The following is a 19,400-nucleotide window of genomic DNA, read 5'->3' on the forward strand; positions in this document are numbered from 1 at the left end:
GCACCAACGGTACCCAAAGTTATAGAAGTGTTATATTACTCAGCATTTGTTAGTGTGTGAGAGAAAATAACCTGGTGTGACTGTTAGTGTGGTTTGGAGTGTAAACTAGACAATCCACATTGATAATCCTTGGGGTCACTTAGTTTGTAGATTGTCTGTAGTTTATTATTACACTGAACAATTGAACATTCGCTTGCTAGACAGGACAGTAAGAGTGCAAGTGGGTTAGTTGTGACTTGTTGTCTTCTGTTATCCATTAGTCATTGTGTTCTATTCTATTGTCTATTTACAATCCTTGTAGTGATTCTACTATTTATGTTTATTTGTCCGCTGTTGCTATACAGCTCCTACCTCTACCCAATTACACTACTGACGTGATGTGTGTGCCATTTGTGTCACTTGTACTAGGTACAAAGGGTCTCTAGAATTATCCCCTGGTAAGGGAGTAAGGGGGGGTGTTACAAATGCAACACCAGTGGGTGGATAAGTATCTCCTCTTAAATGTCTTGCAGCATTTCAGAAATGCAGTACTTACATGGTATACCTGCCTTTTGGCATATGTTCCCTTAGCAAATACTGTACATTTCTGCCAGTGTGTTTTCCTCATTCTTTTGACTGTTTAAATCTGAGTGGGTTTAGCTACAGTCATGTTGCATAACTGAGCAGCAGCATTAGGTAGATTAAGGACACTCAGCTTTCTGTTTTAGAACTGAAGGTTTTACAAAATTTCACACCCAGCGAGCTCATTAGCAGATTGATGGCAGACAGGATATCATTTGATGTACATGCACCTTAAATATAGGTGCTAAGCTGCACTGATCAAATATAGAAAAAAGTGTGAGCTAAGAATCTCTGCTAAATAAACTTGTAGATCTTTCACCAGCTGTGCTTGAACTAGACCCTCAAACAAACTTAATTTATGAACCGAAAAAAAGCAAACCCGCACTGCTTATTTATTTGTATGCCTAAGTTTCCCCATAGCACACTTCAAAGTGGACATCCATTTCCTGGGCTGTTGGTCTAATCAATTAGAAAATCCAAGTTTTGCACCTACCTGTAAACCAGGTAACGCTACCTTTAATGTGCATTCTCTACCCCTGCCAGCTGATTTAAACAATCCTGTAGCAGAGAATGAAATCTAATTTTCCAATTTAAGTGCAAAACAAGGTGTACTTTTATGTCTAGTTTGTACTTAGCTAGGAACACCCATCTCTTCCCATTGGAAAGTGCACCACTGCACATGCCAAATATATCTTGGCCCGCAAATCCATATGCTGACCAATAAAAACAGTTGCACTTCTGCAAAATTATAGACATGTTCACTTTGCCTTTGCAAGTTCATAAATTACCTTTAAAACCATTTAGAAAATGTCTCTTTTTTATTTTCTTAATAGCAATAGAACTTTTAATGGATTTCTGTGTTTCCATAGCCAGTAGTTTCAACAAGAAGCATACAATCTGATTACAAACATTTGTACACCATGCTTGTGCAGTTGTATAGAACATGGATTAACCATAACCTATTGTTTGCTTATTCAAGCTTTGACATGTCAAATGAGGCATAGTATATGGTAACAATAAGCTAAAAAATTGGATTATTGGGCCTTAATGGTTAGATGGGTCCTATAGCGGCTATACCCCCTACCCTACAGTTATATTCTTACTCAGTAATACTATAATTGTATTAGCACATGGTTGGTTTTGATATGTCTGCACTATGTTGCCATTTTGAAAGGTGGATACAGCAATGATGGAAAGTAACACATAGGGATCATTGATCTCTAGAGAATAATTCCAATTTGCACATATGCTTTTTAAATATCAGATAATCAAGTATAATAATCAAGTATGGAATGTGCGACTGCTTTCTGCTTTCCCCAGTCCATAGTTCGCTACCTTTTATGTAACATGCCATTATGCACTGTCTATATATTACCTTTTGTCCTCACTAAGTATGTGTCAGAAATACATAGTAGACCATGGGCAGATTAAAACCAGTCCCATGCATGTACCATGGCTTTACTTAAAAAAATAAGGAAATAATGTCTAGTAAAACACTTGACTTGGATTGGTTAAGTGGCCTCAGTTAAGCTGAATATTCTACCAAGGATTCTTTACCTCTTCCAGACCCTCCCTGTATGAGTCCCATCACTTTTTCTTAAAGATCTTCAAGCAAGCATCTCACAATTTATATGGTTCGGCTGACGTCCTAGAGTTCGCATCAAAGTTCTCTTTCGTCACGCCCGTAACGGTGGATTGGGGCTACCGTGCCTCCTTAAATACTACCTGGCGTCACACCTCACCCAAGCCATTCTCTCTCATTCTCTCCCTCAAACTAGGCTTTGGGTTGACACAGAGGCGGACCTCCTCCAGATGCTATCCCCCAGTATTTTGTTCTGGCTAGATCCTAAGGAAATTCCCCCTCTGCACACCCTCCCCCCAACAGTTCATTTTTCTATAGAAATATGGAAATATTGAACCCGCACTTTTAAACTCTTGTCTAATACCAAGCAGATGTTCCCTCTGTGGCATAACCCCTCTTTCCCTCCAGGGGTCAATCCTAAATCTTTCTCCCAATGGACAAAACGGAATATTTTGTTTCTTTCCGATATTGTCCCAATGGGTTTTTTCCCGACCTTTGCTGATCTCTGTGAGCGTTTTCATCTCTCGTCCTCCATGTTTTATCAATATCTACAAATTCATCACAATTTCTCCACCTTAATAGACCCTCGGTCTCCTCACAATCCCTCCCCCCTAGAAACCTTCTGTAAAAACAAAATGTCTCCTAAAGGTTTAATATCCACTTTCTATTCTCTACTATTGAATCACAATTTGCCTGACAAGGAGGGTCATGAGCTCCGCTGAGAGGAGGAGATGGCTGAATCTTTGGATCCTGAGGAATGGACGGAGATTCGCGAGGCAGTCGCCAAATCCATTATCTGTACACAGATAAAAGAAAACTCCTACAAACTCTTATTCCGTTGGTATTTAGTGCCATGCAGACTGAAAAGAATCTATCCGGCAACCTCTGACCTCTGCTAGCGCAACTGTGGCCAGCGTGGCTCCCTGTCCCACATCTGGTGGAGCTGCCCAAAAATCATCCCCTTCTGGAAGGAGGTAGCTGTCCTTATTTGTAAAGTAACTAATCTAAGATCTCCATTCCATCTATCTTACTTTCTCCTCCCTCGGCTACCTCCTGACACCCACAAAATAATGTGGTTACTCCCGGGCCATATCCTGACAGCAGCCAGATGCTTAATAGCCAAGAAATGGAAACAATCAGAGAGCCATTCTGTTTCGGAACTAATTCAAAGTGTTTGGCAAATACGTAACCTAGAGCACATGACTAGTGTAGTTAATGATCGTCCTTACAAATTTCTCTCCACATGGCATAGGGGGCAAGATTACTTCTCTGCTACACATTCCCCTTCTTGAAAAATGAAAATAACGATACTTCAGTAATTGTTTGAGCTGAGCCTCGCTAGGTCCTGTTTCCCCTTCCTTCTTCTTTGTTCTTCCCCCTACTAACACACCCTCCTCCCCCCCCCTCCCTACAAACTGTCTTCTCTCTGTTTTCCACTTCTATTATTTCCTCTTTCTCTCCCCCTCTCCATTTTCCCTTCATGGTACTCCGGATATCTCATAACCATAACTCTTTTGACTCTCGTTTACCTGTATGTTACTAATCTTGAGGACCACCCCGTTTGTGGTGGTTCTGAGTTCTTTACCTCACCTGTATTACAAACTCTCGATGTAAATACTCTTATGAGTTATATGATCATAACATATGCTGTACCGTTTATTTTTGACAAAAATCTGAATAAAAATATATTTAAAAAACAAAAAAAAAAAACTCTTGACATTGTCATATTCTACTAATCAGGTACTATCTTTATGGTTTGTTGTTATTTTTGTATTATTATTACTCAACCCCTGAATTTTTAAAAATGTTTTGCTGCAGTGTACATTTGTACTTTTCTCATCGAGAAATAAATTGCTTTAATTATTTTCTTTGACCCTTCAAAGTTTCTTTAAACTACTGAAAATGCAGGAAAGTATTCCAACTCAATAGCAGTCTTCATAAGTATAGTGTATTAAGATGGCAGTTGTTATTGTCTATAAACGTTCCTATAGCAAAAATTATTGTTTTTGTGTTTATTAGTTTTCAGGTTATTATCTTCTTCACCTAAATATTAACTGCTGCATACAAAAAGTTCATGTTTCTACTTTGATGACACAAGCAGTTCAATAGAAAGAATAAATGCCATTTTGTAAGGTGCGTTTGACTTTGGTCTGATCACATTATTGTTATCATTCTTCATCTGCTATTAACTAAGTTGTCCTTGGCTTTGCAGTGGGCAGGGTCAGAATAATGTATAGCCAATCAGATCATCTGAATGTTCACAACAGTCCATAGCTTTTCAGAAAGTGATTGTGCAAATCTTATGAAAGGCAATAACCTTTCTGTAAATTTGATTAGGTAAATGATGAGAGGATGACAGTGGAGGCAAGCAGGAAGCATAGACTGAAAAGGTCACTTCAAGGTCCATTCTGCTAACACATTAGGGCCACCCCCTTCATTAATTTAATATTTTCCTTTTCTCCCAAAATACTGCTTGTTCCAGCCTCATTTACCTTTGTAAATTAGTAATTAATGTGAGGGGGGCATCTAGATTGTCCTGATAACATAGGTATCATAGTGATACTCCATTCATGCGTCTTTCTGCATTCCATTCATGCCAGAATATTCCTGGTTATTCCATTCATGCCAGAGTGTTCCTAGTTATTCCATCCATACCAGTGTGTTCCTGCTTATTTCATCCACACCAGTGAGTTCTAGGCTATGTGCTATCTTGTGTATTCCACAATATCCATGCCTGATTTCATTCAAATGCCAGTCAATGGGCTTAAGGCACCTAAGCTAACAGTGCTATCAATGAACTGTAAGACTACAGCAAGCTAGCTGGCTACCAATCGCCAGAACAATGGCTCAAACAAATGGCAGTTCATAGCATATGTAGGAAACATTATCACACAGCAGTGGCAGAAAAGAGAAGTGGTGCAAAATGGAATTGTGCTAGGTCCCTCCCACCCACCCTTAAGTTAGATTCTAAAGAGGACATACAAACTTTAACACAACAAGCACTTCAGTGACAAGGACTGACACTTTTGTGGCTGAAGTGCTTGGTTTGTTTGGGCCCCCACAAAGGATCACACTCTGGACAGAAGACTGACCTGGATGACCCAGCCATTTACCCTTTGCTGACTGGACCAGGAATCTTGCTGTCATGTCTGTCACACAGTAGACTCTGCTGTTCTGTTATTGGAATGGTACTCTTTGTATTTAAACACACCTGGGTGTAATGACACTACAAAGGACTTTTAGTTTACACCTCTTTTAAAGATGTTATTGGTCATTATTTTATATTGCATGTGATTAGTTTAGATTAGATTGCAGTATGTTTTAAGTACACATTGCTCCTATTTTGTATATTAAAAGGGTACTGGACCTGTACATTGGGTATCTGGAAGTAGCCATCAGTTGTCGTTATATGCAGATCTCAGTGTTTGATTTTGAAGATGCAAGCAGTTGTTAATTGCAGCATATGATCCAAACAGACAGAATCAATGTGTACATTAATGTGTTCCCATCTATAATTACTTGTACTACAGTGACACAGTCTTAGTTTGTCATGGTCTAAAATACACTATGGGCCTGTAGCTGAATTAAGCTTACTCCAGTTGACATGCCACAAAGAGAAATGAAGCAAATACATCATATTGTGTATATCTTGCACTAGCGCCCTTTTACAACCGGAGGAGGTTGAATGGGCTGAGAGAAGGGCATGAAAACTCAGGCCGACTACATTAGAGGTGTGTTTACAGAAATGCGGCCCATTCAGACATATAGAAACACACATATACAACTGTTATTAGGGCAGGTACAAATACACACTGATGATGATGATGGCATAAACCAGGCGCATATGCTGCCGATGTAGAGCTAAATGCATTTTGAGATAGCAACAATACTTTTACATTCACCTTTTTTATACCCATTTTCCAACCAATTCGGCATCAGCCTCTATGTTTCCTTCCATGGTGTAATGGAAGTAATAATATCAAACAGTAATAATACAAAACAGAGATGAATAAAATATTACACTTACACAATTTGTAGGAAATTTACAATATAAACCTACTAACTCTCCTGCATGTTACAGAGTCTCTTGCATATGACATGCTCTCTCTAGATGTCCTACCTCATTCTCCCAGAGAAATGTTTCTTTTTCATTTTCATTGCCAATGCGTGGAGCCAGGATATGGCTGGCAAATTTTAGCCCGGATGCCAACACTCGATTTAACAGCCCATTTTAAAGGAAAAAATATAGGTGGCCCACTGACCCAGCCCAAGGCAGTCTTTTATGGGACCGGCACGGGGGGCATGCCCCCCAGGCTTGTTTGCCACTGCGTGGAACTAAGGAACAGAGATCCAAATAGATGCACCTCATCACAGGCACAAACACTCTGATATAATAATTCCAAGTGTACTGAATCATGCGACATCTCTCTACATTCTAACAGCTATATACTTCTGTCCTAAGACCGGACATGTGTTCGGGTCTATATGTGAAGTGATGGAAAACCAATGTCCCTTACCTAAATGGTCTGTCATGACTCTCTGAATTTGAATCAAACAGCGAGTAATGCCGTACTAGAGCTATCTATGAAACCAATAGTTTTAGATGACTCCCAGATTTAAATCTATACAATAGTAGTAGTATCCTTTCATTATATTTTATCATTATAGTGATGGGGAGGAGCTGTCACCTAGAACAGTATATACTCACAAAAGCAGAAGAGAAGACAAGTGTTACAATTTGGTACACAATCACTAAAGAGTCAGGATGCTGTCATGTAAATTTACCATGAGTTAAAACCCAAGGTATTCCTCTCCAGTAAACTTGTACTTATATTATCTTTCCAGCAAAGTTATTAAAATGTGTAAAATGTAGTGGGTTAAAAATTGGAAGTTGAAACCATCTCATTGCTATAGTATTTGACTGAAATGCATCTTCCCAAAATATAGGTGTAGGGTAAGTATACTGAGATAAGATCCTGGGCTACCACCGTTTAAAGATCTATTTACGCTCTGTGATCATAAAATCATTGGATAGATGTGAGTTTCTATATTGGTTGACACAAGTTTAATAATGGACAAATTAATATCATATCATACCGAGCCAACTGCATATCATGAATTATATAGCAGCAATAAGGGAGCTATAGATTATTTAAAGACTCACTTTACTTTTTTTTGGCATTCATCTCATCTCAAATATCTAGGCGCTCGACTAACTAAAGATCCATCCCAACTTTTCCACACTAACATCTCCTTCATTTTTCAATCGTTAACGATGGATCTTCAAAAATGACGTTCTAAATATCTTAGCTGGCTTGGTAGAATAAATGTGATTAAAATGAACACATTACCTACAATGCTATAATTGATGCAACCATTACCAATCTGCATCCCCCCAAAATGTTTTCAAGCTGTTCAAGGATTAATCAGATGGTTTATTTGGAAAGAAAACCCCTTGTCTCCGACAGGAGGTCCTTTTTAGAAGTAAACATTCAGGGGGCTTACAACTCCCACACATATTTAATTACTATAATGCCATAATGTTAAATAGAGTCTTGGAATGGACAAAAAACAAAATGAGTAAACAATGGGTTTATACTGAAGAACACTTTCTGCAACTTACATCCTAAATAGCTCCATGGTTGCCTAGCCTACCCTCTCTTAACCACCCAACTATTTCATCCACACTTAGATGTTGGAAACAATTGAGTACATAACCTTACATCTAAGACCTCTCCCTTCACCTCCTTATAGCAAATAAAGATTTCCCTTCAGGTATACACCTCCTTACTTTCCAAAACTGGTCACGAGCAGTTGTCTTCTGGTTAGGCCCAGTGGTGGATTTGAGAGGTGTTTACCCATTCAGTGAAATCCAATATAAATGGGACCTACCCAAAACAGACTTCTGGAAGTATTTACAAGTAAGACATTTCCTAAACTCAGCAAAATAAACACAAATAGTTCTAAGAGATCTCACTGCCTTTGAAACCCTATGTATCTCAAACCCCACCCCTTCCCATGTGATTTCCACTCTATACCAACTTATAATTGAAAACATGTTCCAATCCTAACAACACTTCACTAATAAGAAGAATGGTGAAAGGTCTTTTTACTTACACATAATTGCTCAATTAGGATTTCAGTTGTGGAAACACAATATAAAATACTATTACGATGGTACAGAACTCCAGAAAATATATCCAACCACCAGCAATGTCTGTTGGAGATGTTTAAAAGTTCCCAGGAACTATCTACACATTTGGTGGAACTGCCCCAAGATACAAAAATTCTGGACAGAAATAGAATTGTTAAAATGATTCTAAATTATGAAGCTCCACTAGAACCCAGCTTTTGGCACCCTAGATTTATCTTATATCCCCATTAGCAAACACAAAAAAAATCACTATTAAATGACTTAAACAATGCTGCTACAGCATTAACACCTATCCAATGGAAATCTCCCATCCCACCAACATTAAAAAAGTGGTACACCCAAACTGATTACTATATGTCAGTGGATGACCTGATCTCTTCCGTTGGTAGTCACTTTTCCGAACCTGTAAAAGCCGACACTACTTACCCCGGTAGGATAAAACCAAACTACTCATCTCTGACTCACTGAAAAGACTGACACCTTCAAATGTACACTTTCCTCATTTGCGCACCTGAAGAAGCCGGCAGCGGTTGATTACGTCACATTGAAGAGACTGAATGTGAATGTGTTCTTTAGGTAATAATTTAAGGAGGTAACGCCTGTACAGGGTGCATGGTTTAGTAATGAGACATAGGGCTAGATTTACTAAACTGCAGGTTTGGAAAAGTGGAGATGTTGCCTATAACAACCAATCACATTCTAGCTTTCATTTATTTAGTGCACTCTACAAAATGATAGCTAGAATCTGATTGGTTGCTATAGGCAACATCTCCACTTTTTCAAACCCGCAGTTTAGTAAATATCCCCTATAGAATTTTCTGCATGTTATTTTGTGATGAGTCATCAAGGGTGGTACTAAAAATCTTCTGAAGTGAAGCAGCGGTGGATTGTATGCACATTGTCAGAGGGTAGAATGGTTATTTTCAAATGTTGTCACACAAATTTTAATTCATATATACAAATTTAGCACATCCAATACAATTTTTATGCATTATACATTTTCATCTCAAGAAAATCATGACACCCCTTAGCGGAACCTTGGGGTTCCTAGGAACCCAGTTGGAGACACACTGAAATAAGGTTTCACTTTTATTACATCTTTTCTTTCTTCTGTATTTCACTTGGTTGCATGAATCACAGTAGTTAACTTTAAATGATGGTACAAGAGTTGACAATCTCTCACACTTCCAGTCTTCATGTTATCAGGTTCTCTCCTTTTGCCATGATCTCACCTAATTACATGGTATTTCTTCCCTTTAACAGTTCTACCCCTCATAGCACTCATGATTGTACATTCTCTAACACATGCTGCTCTAGGGATGCTTCTTAGGGCAGACATCCATGCTCATACACTTTCGACTCACTTGCAAGCTAGACTAACAGCACCTGGAATTGCTGTGTTTCTGCTATCCCACCATTGGTAACAGCAATCAGCTGGACTCTGGACCCTCCCTTTCTGAATTCAGGCTCTGGCAATAACATACACCGCTCGCTACAGGTGAGTCATGGAGTTTCCCTCTCTGTATTGACAATCTCATCCACTGGTCACACTGCAGCTTTCACTATCCTTAGCCCTTTCTGTGTACCGGAAAGGTACTGGATGGGAAGGGCTCTAGCACTCAATAAACAGTTTAAGCCCAAATTTAAAGGTATAAGGTAGTAATAACTATAAAGTTTTAGTTGGAATTGAATTTGGGTGGAAGTTGAGGACACCAGAGGTAATATTTAAATTATCCAGTCTCACCACTACCTCTTCGCACACCAAGAGGCATTCATACCACGTTACTCGGGCCGTTTCATAGAAATTTACATCCAAAGAGGGCATTAAACAAAGTTAGTAACTGAGCCCTTTAGACCTTTTCAGAGAAGTTCTGCAGTTTCACAACATTGTGTGGAGCAAAACGATAGGGTGAAAAAACCAAATGGTCATATGTAACTTATTTTAGCAGAGCAAAAGCAAACTATTTTTAGAGAGGAAAAACAAATAGTTGATGGTTATTTTGTATGGATAAATCTTTGTACCAAGCGACTCAATTTTTAGTAGAGATGGTCACTGACCCCCGTGTTTTGGTTTTGGATTCGGTTTTGGATCTGGATTACCGTCGTGTTTTGGTTTTGGTTTTGGTTTTGCAAAACCGCCATTGCGTGTTTTGGTTTTGGTTTTGGTTTTGTTTGGTTTTGTTTTGCTATTTTTTTGGAAAATCCATGTTTTTGGGCCTAAATTAACCCAATTTAGTGCTCCAACTGTTTTAGAGACAAGCAATCTAATTGTTGAGGTAATAAATCATCCAAAAAAACAGTTTAATTCTTCGTTGGTAGGCCTATTCTACACACAAAACAGATTGTCTTCCTCTCCATCTATGCATATTGGCAATGCAGCCATCGTCTTTGAATGTATATTACACCCTACACTTATAGTTAAATATGTAAAGAAATGGAAAAAGCCAGTTTGGTTTCTGTCTCTCAAGGCCCCCCTCCACTTGTATAAAATACCAAAAAATTCAGCCATTATAGATTGTACAATATTAATTGACATGGAGAAAGCCAGTTTGGTTTCTGTCTCTCTAGGCCCCCCTCCACTTGTATAAAATACTAAAAAATTCAGCCATTATAGACTGTACAATATTAATTGACATGGAGAAAGACAGTTTGGGGTCACTCTGTCTCTCTAGGCCCCCCTCCACTTGTATAAAATACCAAAAAATTCAGCCATTATAGACTGTACAATATTAATTGACATGGAAAAAGACAGTTTGGTTTCTGTCTCTCTAGGCCCCCCTCCACTTGTATAAAATACCCAAAAATTCAGCCATTATAGACTGTACAATATTATGAAAAATGGACAAAGCCAGTTTAGGGTCACTCTGTCTATGACACCCTACCCTTAAGGATAAATTGCCCTAACAGCAGCCTTTCAAGATGGTATGTGATATGGAAATGCCACAAGTCCCTTTCCTCTTTGGGGGTAGATTGCACCCTACACTTACATAGAAAGTTTTAAAAAGATGTTATCGGCATCATCTTCAGCTTAATCCTCACCCTCATCAGTGTGTACGTCATCATCACAGACTATCAATTCATCGCCGCTTGAATCCGCCATTAGAGAACAGTCAGTGCTTGGATGTCTTGGATGGTGAAGGCCTTCCTCGTGGAAGATGTAGTTCATTTTTATAAACATCATTTTCTCCACATTTTTGGGAAGTAACCTTCTACGGCGATCACTGACTAAGTTCCCTGCTGTGCTGAACACTCGTTCAGAGTACACACTGGAGGGTGGGCAGCTTAGGTATTGCAAAGCAAGTTTGTACATGGGTTTCCAAATGGCCTGCTTTTCTTCCCAGTAAGGAAAGGGACTGTCTGACATTTCCATATCAACTACCTCTTGAAAGTAATCCTCCACCATCCTTTGCATGTTTATACTCATATTGGATGGAGTTATGGGCAAAGTGACACATTTTTTTGAAAAATCCTTCAAACCAGCCCAGATGTTAAATTGTTCTGGTCTGCCCCCTGTGTCTTCCCTGCTTCTTTTTTGGAAATTTAATTTTTTACGAGCAACAGCTTGAGAAAGTGAAGGAGGACACGTCGTCAAGCCGAGGCCCAGTTCAGCGGCCAACTTGCTAAGCAATAGCTCCTTGCAAAAGTTCACATCTCGCTCATTTACAAGTAAAGACTCAATGTAGGTTTTAAACCTTGGATCAAGCACAGTGGCCAAAACGTACTGATCCGAGTTCAAGATCTTAATAACTCGAGGATCATTGTGAAGCGAATTAAGTACTTGATCGACAAGGCCAACATACTTTGCTGAATTGCTTGCTTTCAGCTCCTCCTTCATTTTCTCAAGCTGCTTTTCCAATAGTCTAATTAAAGGAATGACTTGGCTCAAACTAGCAGAGTCTGCACTGACCTCACATGTCACAACTTCAAATGGTTTCAGCACCTTGCACAGCACTGAAAGGATTCCCCACTGTGCAAGAGTGAAATACATCCCCCCTCCTTTCCCAATGTCATGACTTGTGCAATATGCTTGGATGGCTTTGCGCTGTTCCTCCATCCTCTGAAGCATGTACAGGGTGGAATTCCACCGAGTTACCACCTCTTGCTTAAGTTGGTGGCAGGGCAAGTTAAACTGCTCTTGGAGCTGCTGTAATCTCCTACATGCTGTGGCTGAATGCCTGAAATGGCCTGAAATTTTACGGGCCACCGAAAGCATCTCCTGCACCTCACGGTTATTTCGTAGGAAGCTCTGCACCACCAAGTTGATGGTGTGAGCAAAACAGGGAATATGTTGGAAATCACCCAGCTGTAATGCTCGCACTATATTGTTGGCGTTATCTGAAATGACATACCCTGGGGAGAGTCCGAGTGGTATAAGCCATGCATCAATCACATCTCTCAGTTTGCATAACAAATTGTCAGCCGTATGCCTGTTAGTGAAGCCGGTGATACAAAGAGTGGCCTGCCTGTGACAAATGTTACGTAGTGGTGTACATGCTGCTGCTGTTCCTGCTGGTGAAGGTGAATGACCAACCCAGTGGGCTGTCACAGTCATATAGTCTTTGGTTTGGCCACTTCCACTTGTCCACATATCTGTGGTTAAGTGAACAGTGGGCAGAATGGCATTTTTCAGCGCAATCTCTACATTTTTACACACTTTTTGGTATAGTTGTGGAATAGCTTTACGGGAGAAATGGTGTTGCGATGGAATTCTGTAACGCGGACACAAAACCTCAATTAACTGTGAAAAACCAGCTGCGTTTATTGTGGAGATTGGACGCAGATCTAACACTAACATTGCAGCCATGGCGTCTGTGATTCGCTTGGCGACTGGGTGACTGCTGTCATATTTGCTTCCCCTCGCAAATGATTGTTTCACAGTTAATTGCTGAAATGTAGGACTGCTCATTTTATTAACCTGCCTCTGGGATGACGATTCACCCCCAGCAGCAGCAACAGCAGCAGCAGGACTAACGCTTTCTTCAGAGGAATCAATAATAGTGCCGGAGTCATCCAGCCTTAAGTGGGATGCCGGGCTAACTCCGAGCGCTACTGAGGATATTGATGAGGATGGTGTGGTGGGTGTATTTTGTAGCCGTCGGTATGTCGGTGAGCGGAGGGTCTTAGCTGATGAGGGAGTGCTTGTATTCTTTTGGGAAGAACTTTCAGCTTTTCCCAACACTTTGCCATGAACTCTCGTTAAATGGCGTAACATAGACGAGGTTCCAAGATGGTTAAGGTCCCTCCCTCGACTGACTGTGGCTTCACATACACTACAAATGGCTATACAATTGTTGTCTGGATTTGGGTAGAAATAATTCCACACATAAGAAGTGGATTTTTTTGTTTTATGCCCAGGCATGACAATGGCCTTTTTCTTGTCACGTGCCAGAACTGCTGCCACTGGTGCAGGACTTACACAAACAACCTCATCCTCATCAACATCCTCATTAGCGCCCTCGTCGCCTACACAAATCTCCCCCTCATCCTCTTCTAATTCCAAAGTGGCATCCTCAATTTGGGTATCACCGGCTACACTCGGGCTATTAAGGCACACATCAGCAGAATGCTCACGATTAGACATCCCACTGTTTAATGGACTCTCCACAGGGATTGTTGTCATTTGTGAATCAGAGCAAATATTCTCCTGTAATGCCTCACTGTTATCTTGCAGCTCGGCTTTGACGCGTAACAGTAGTTGTGCACCAATTGTAGGCTGGGTAACTTTTTGGGATCTGCCACTAATAGCCAAAGGTGAAGGCCTCATTCTCTCTTTGCCACTGCGTGTGTAGAATGGCATGCTTGCAATTTTTTTTTTATCGTCACTTAACTTTTGCTTAGTTACACTTCTTTTTCGCTTCAATACAGTAATTTTTTTTTTGTTTTTTGTTTTTTGCACTAATTTGAAAACACTCTGTTGTTTGACATCGCCTTGGCCAGATGACGTACTGGGAACACTAACATCAGGACTGGTGACAGAACCTGGTTGCTCATTCAGATCATATGTGGACTGCTTTGAATCCATTCTGAGCGCAAACCACTGGGGAGTGCTAAAAATTATTCAGTAGATACTGCTGACAGTTATGACTTTTGACAGCCAGAAATATTAATGCACAATTAGGGAGGACACCCCAAAAGCACTGAGGAGTGCTAAAAATTATTTAGTAGATACTGCTGACAGATATGACTTTTAACAGCCAGAAATATTAATGCACAATTAGGGAGGACACCCCAAAAGCACTGAGGAGTGCTAAAAATTATTTAGTAGATACTGCTGACAGATATGACTTTTGACAGCCAGAAATATTAATGCACAATTAGGGAGGACACCCCAAAAGCACTGAGGAGTGCTAAAAATTATTTAGTAGATACTGCTGACAGATATGACTTTTGACAGCCAGAAATATTAATGCACAATTAGGGAGGACACCCCAAAAGCACTGAGGAGTGCTAAAAATTATTTAGTAGATACTGCTGACAGATATGACTTTTGACAGCCAGAAATATTAATGCACAATTAGGGAGGACACCCCAAAAGCACTGAGGAGTGCTAAAAATTATTTAGTAGATACTGCTGACAGATATGACTTTTGACAGCCAGAAATATTTATGCACAATTATGGGGGACACCCCAAAAGCGCTGGGGAGTGCCAAATATGAAGAAAAAATAATAAACCTCTATCCTCCTCTCTGCACTAGCGATTTTGGTTAGAGCAATTGCAAGAACAATATTGTATTCTCTGTCCCTGCTCTAATTAGCCTATGACTACACCCTGCTCTCTCCCTCTGTCAAATGGCGATGGATTGCTGTGGAGGCGTGTATTTATAAAGTTGAAGTATCGCGAGAACCGAGCCCCGAGATCCGACGACGTCACAATGACGTTCGGCCTCGATTTGGATTCGTAATGGGCGGGAGAGTACCGAGCTGCTCAGCTCGGTACTCGGATACCCAAAGTTCGGGTGGGTTCGGTTCTCGGAGAACCGGACCCGCCCATCTCTAATTTTTAGCCATTTGATTGTTGAAGCTAATTATTTTTTTATGCTTTTCACATTTTTTTCACTGTTTTCTAAATGCCGTTTCAATTTTCTCTTTGGTAGATATTACTAGGCCTTGGCACTTTTGATCCAGTCCCCAATTATCGTGGCAAATAGTCTGGCCAGTGGAATGGAGCTATATTTATCTCTCTGATCAATCTCACTTTGTGGCTTGTGTTAATAAATTGTACAGTTTGGTTGCCTATCAACTGAAGGTATTCTTGACATTTTAGCAATTCACTACATATAGTGGATATAGTGAAATTAATATTAAGTAGTAATAATATATATCCTTATAGTCTATGTTGCTGGAAACAAGGATGTTCCACTTGTGCTGCCTGAAACCACGGTGACTGGGAGCATTAGCATAGTAGTTGCAGAAGAGGAAATTATATCCTCTTACTCTCCTGTCACTACTTGACTCATGCAATAAGCCTGTGGTCGAAATACACTGAATGGAAGAAGGAGAGCAGTTAGTGGGGTGCAGCTTATAAAGAGGAATCTTGGAGAGTTTTTATTAATCTTAATGGAGGTAATTACAGCATGTTTTAAAGCAGAGGGAAAAGTGTCCACACATTCACAATCTTTCTTCATTAGTTTAATAGCTGCCACGCACCACTACCCTGTGCTCTTTGGGGATCTTGCTTCTTTAACTATCTAACTCTCAACCGATGGTCCTGCTTCCCTCCAGTCCCTTGTTCACATCATCACATTATTTAAGCATACCTCACAACTGTTGCAATTTTGGTGTGACAGTTCCTATTTTAGGTCTCTGTCCTGCCGTCCGAACTGTGGACATGTTTTTCCTGCAGGTGGGAGCCATGGGAGGTATCTTCCATTCACAGCTGCTTTACATAGCTACTGGTGTGCGTGACATTGTATGGGTGGAAACAGTGTTGGACTGGGGCATGAAGGGACAACCGGGGAAATCAATGACTGGGGCCCACCTAATACCATGTATCGCTAAAGCTGGTGAACATATGCCTACATACAAATTAATTGTGCTTAAGAAATTAAAAAGAGAGGAAACATACTTACAAAGAACAATACTCATAGGTGGGATGCACAAAATTTTAGTGTTCTTTACAAGTTGTCCTGTTCTTTAGATCAGTAAAGGCCCAATTAGGTAGGAGAAGATGCTGCCACTGGGCATGCACAGCAGCTCAGTTTCACCCATTTTATTATCAGTACTGAGGTTGCGGTGCTTCTTAAATGTAGTTCTCACTCACTAACTACATTTGAGGACCACAGCTGCCGTTGTGCTGATACTAAATTGGCCCGAAAAGGAGCTCAAATGTAATCAGTGTGCCGGTGAGCAGAGCAGGTTTAAGGCTCTGGGGGGCCTGGGGTACTTAAGACAGGGGTTTCCCTATGATATAACATGGTTATCATTTCAGACAAATACACAGGCAGTGCTGTGTGTACTACTGTTAGGTGCACGCAGATCTGCCTTCACAAGCCGTACACTGTAAATCGGGACATACCTCCCAACTGTGCTTGCAGTCGGACTAAATCCTGACTAAGTGAGACAATCACCCAAATTCTGGACTGCCCCACCAGATTCAGGATAGTTGACAGACTGTCCTGGTCTCTCCTACCTGTTCTTGTCACTTTCACCACATGTGGCTGCTGGTGTCTTTAGCTCAGTTGCTGCTTGTCTAGATCCTGGAATGTTGAAAGCCCTATTGGGAAAAAGAATGAATACATTAACTATTTCCAAAAACCATCCTTGGAATTAAATAATTCATATTCACATTTAATAAATAGACCTCATTCCTCCCACATTCAATTAATAGCCCCCAAATCACCCCATTAAAAATTACTAGGCCCCATTATTAAATTAAATTGACCCGTTATCACCCCACAAACAAAATAGCCCTCATTAATTAGCCAACAACTATCTCACACCCAAATTGCATTGCCACAAACCCCCTTTGCCAACACACACACTCCATTGCCACAAGTCCCCTTTGCCCTCACACACACACGCACACTACATTGCCACAAGCCCCCTTTGCCCTCACACACAGTCCATAGACATCAGCCTCCCCCTGTCCTCACAAACTCTATGAACATCAGCCCCCCTGTCCTCACACACTGCATAGACATCAGCCCCCCCTGTCCTCACACACTCCATAGATATCAGCCCCCCCCCTGTCCTCACACACTTCATAGATATCAGCCCCCCCCTGTCTTCACACACTCCATAGACATCAGCCCCCCATCCTCACACAATACATAGACATCAGCCCCCCCCGTCCTCACACACTCCATAGACATCATAGACATCAGCCCTCCCCATCCTTACACACTCCATAGACATCAGCCCCCCCCCACCCGTTCTCACACACTCCATAGACATCAGACTGCCCTGTCCTCCCACACTCCATAGACATCAGCCTCCCCGTGCTCACACAATCCATAGACATCAGCCCCCCCGTTCTCACACACTCCATGGACATCATAGACATCATCCCTCACCCGTCCTCACACACTCCATAGACATCAACCCCGTCCTGTCCTCAAACTAGATATGAGCTCCCCCGCTGCCCTCACACTCACCATCAACATTAGCGCGCCCCCACCTGCAGCCCTTACACTTACCTTTTAGGCGCGCTCTCTTCTCTGTTCACATGGAACGGCACCAGTCACATGGTGTGTGTCCCATGGGATATCTAACCTGATAGGCCAGGGAGTGAGCAAAGGATCCAGCTGTAATTTGCTCCGCCCAACCACTGAAGAAGGCGGAGCTATCTGACATCAGGGCCTACCAGGGAATTTTCAGGCTCCCCGGCAGGCCAGTCCGACACTGGGTGGAGGGGAGGTTCAAGGGGGCAGTCTAGTGCTTTGAAATGCTATGCCGACATCTGTGGGTGACTATGCCCCATCGAGACCTGGTCATTCCCCCTGTCCCGTTTAAGGGTACTGAAATGTTGGGAGGTATGCCCCTGTCACAATACAGCCCTGTCTTCACTAACATAATGCAACCACACAAATCAGATCAGCACAAAGAATGTCTTAATAGTTTGTGCTCCTGTGAACATCTTCAGCCTCTATAGGTTTCCCTAGTAGGTGTTCAAGATTAAATACAATAAAGAGCTCACACCATAGTCAAACTCACCTTAAAAATGAAACTCATATTGGGTAGTTAAAAATAGTGTATGTGTGCACTATGCGGAGTTATTCTTCTATTCATTTTCCTGATATGTGTTAAGTCATGAGGCAGTTCATGAAAATTTATTTTTTCTATGAACATTATATTAATAATGTCAATGTCAACATATATAATTTATATGCCAGACATTTATAGGACTGCAGGAAAGAACATGTGTTAGTAAATCAGCAACAACACAGCTGTGTTAGTAAATCAGCAGCAATACAGATGTCAGGAAGTACAGTGCTAGCTACAAACGTCTATATATAGGACCGACCTTAATTAGAAATGCTGTAGTTTATACTAAACATGTGGTCCTGTACAGCTGTTTTATAAACTGCCCTGTTTTCTGCTATTCTGGTTCTTTTATTTTGGACTTTATTGCTCCAAAACATCCAGATCAAGAGAGAATTAGTGTTATTGATCATCAAGGTTATAAAAGGCTGTTCTATGTAATTCCCACTAATAACTCGTCATCTCTTTAACCTTGCCACGCTCGGACAGTGTTATTATGATAAGATAAAAATTAGCCTTGATACTTTTTGACAAGGTTAAACATATAGGAAGAAAATGTATTTTCATTAAAGCCCATACTAATGGAATAAGTAACTTCATAAAAAATAGTATTTTAACAGTAAAATTGTAGATTGTATTAATTAGTGTTTTGTTTATTTTGTCATTATGTTGTTGCAATCAGTGGTCAAAGTGGGGGTATATATGGTAGTATGCCACACCGCTACTTCTCCTGCAGCATTCATTGTAAAACTATCAAATTATAGTCACTTACATTCACTCATTACATTTTTCATGCCGTCACTTCTAAATTTCCATACCCCCACTAAATGTCTCTCCAACCCACTTCAGGAAGCTTTGGATTATTATTATTATCTTTCTTTTAATAAAGCACCAACATATTA

Source organism: Mixophyes fleayi, chromosome 5 (genome assembly GCF_038048845.1).
Source record: "Mixophyes fleayi isolate aMixFle1 chromosome 5, aMixFle1.hap1, whole genome shotgun sequence".
Classification (NCBI taxonomy): Eukaryota; Metazoa; Chordata; class Amphibia; order Anura; family Limnodynastidae; genus Mixophyes; species Mixophyes fleayi.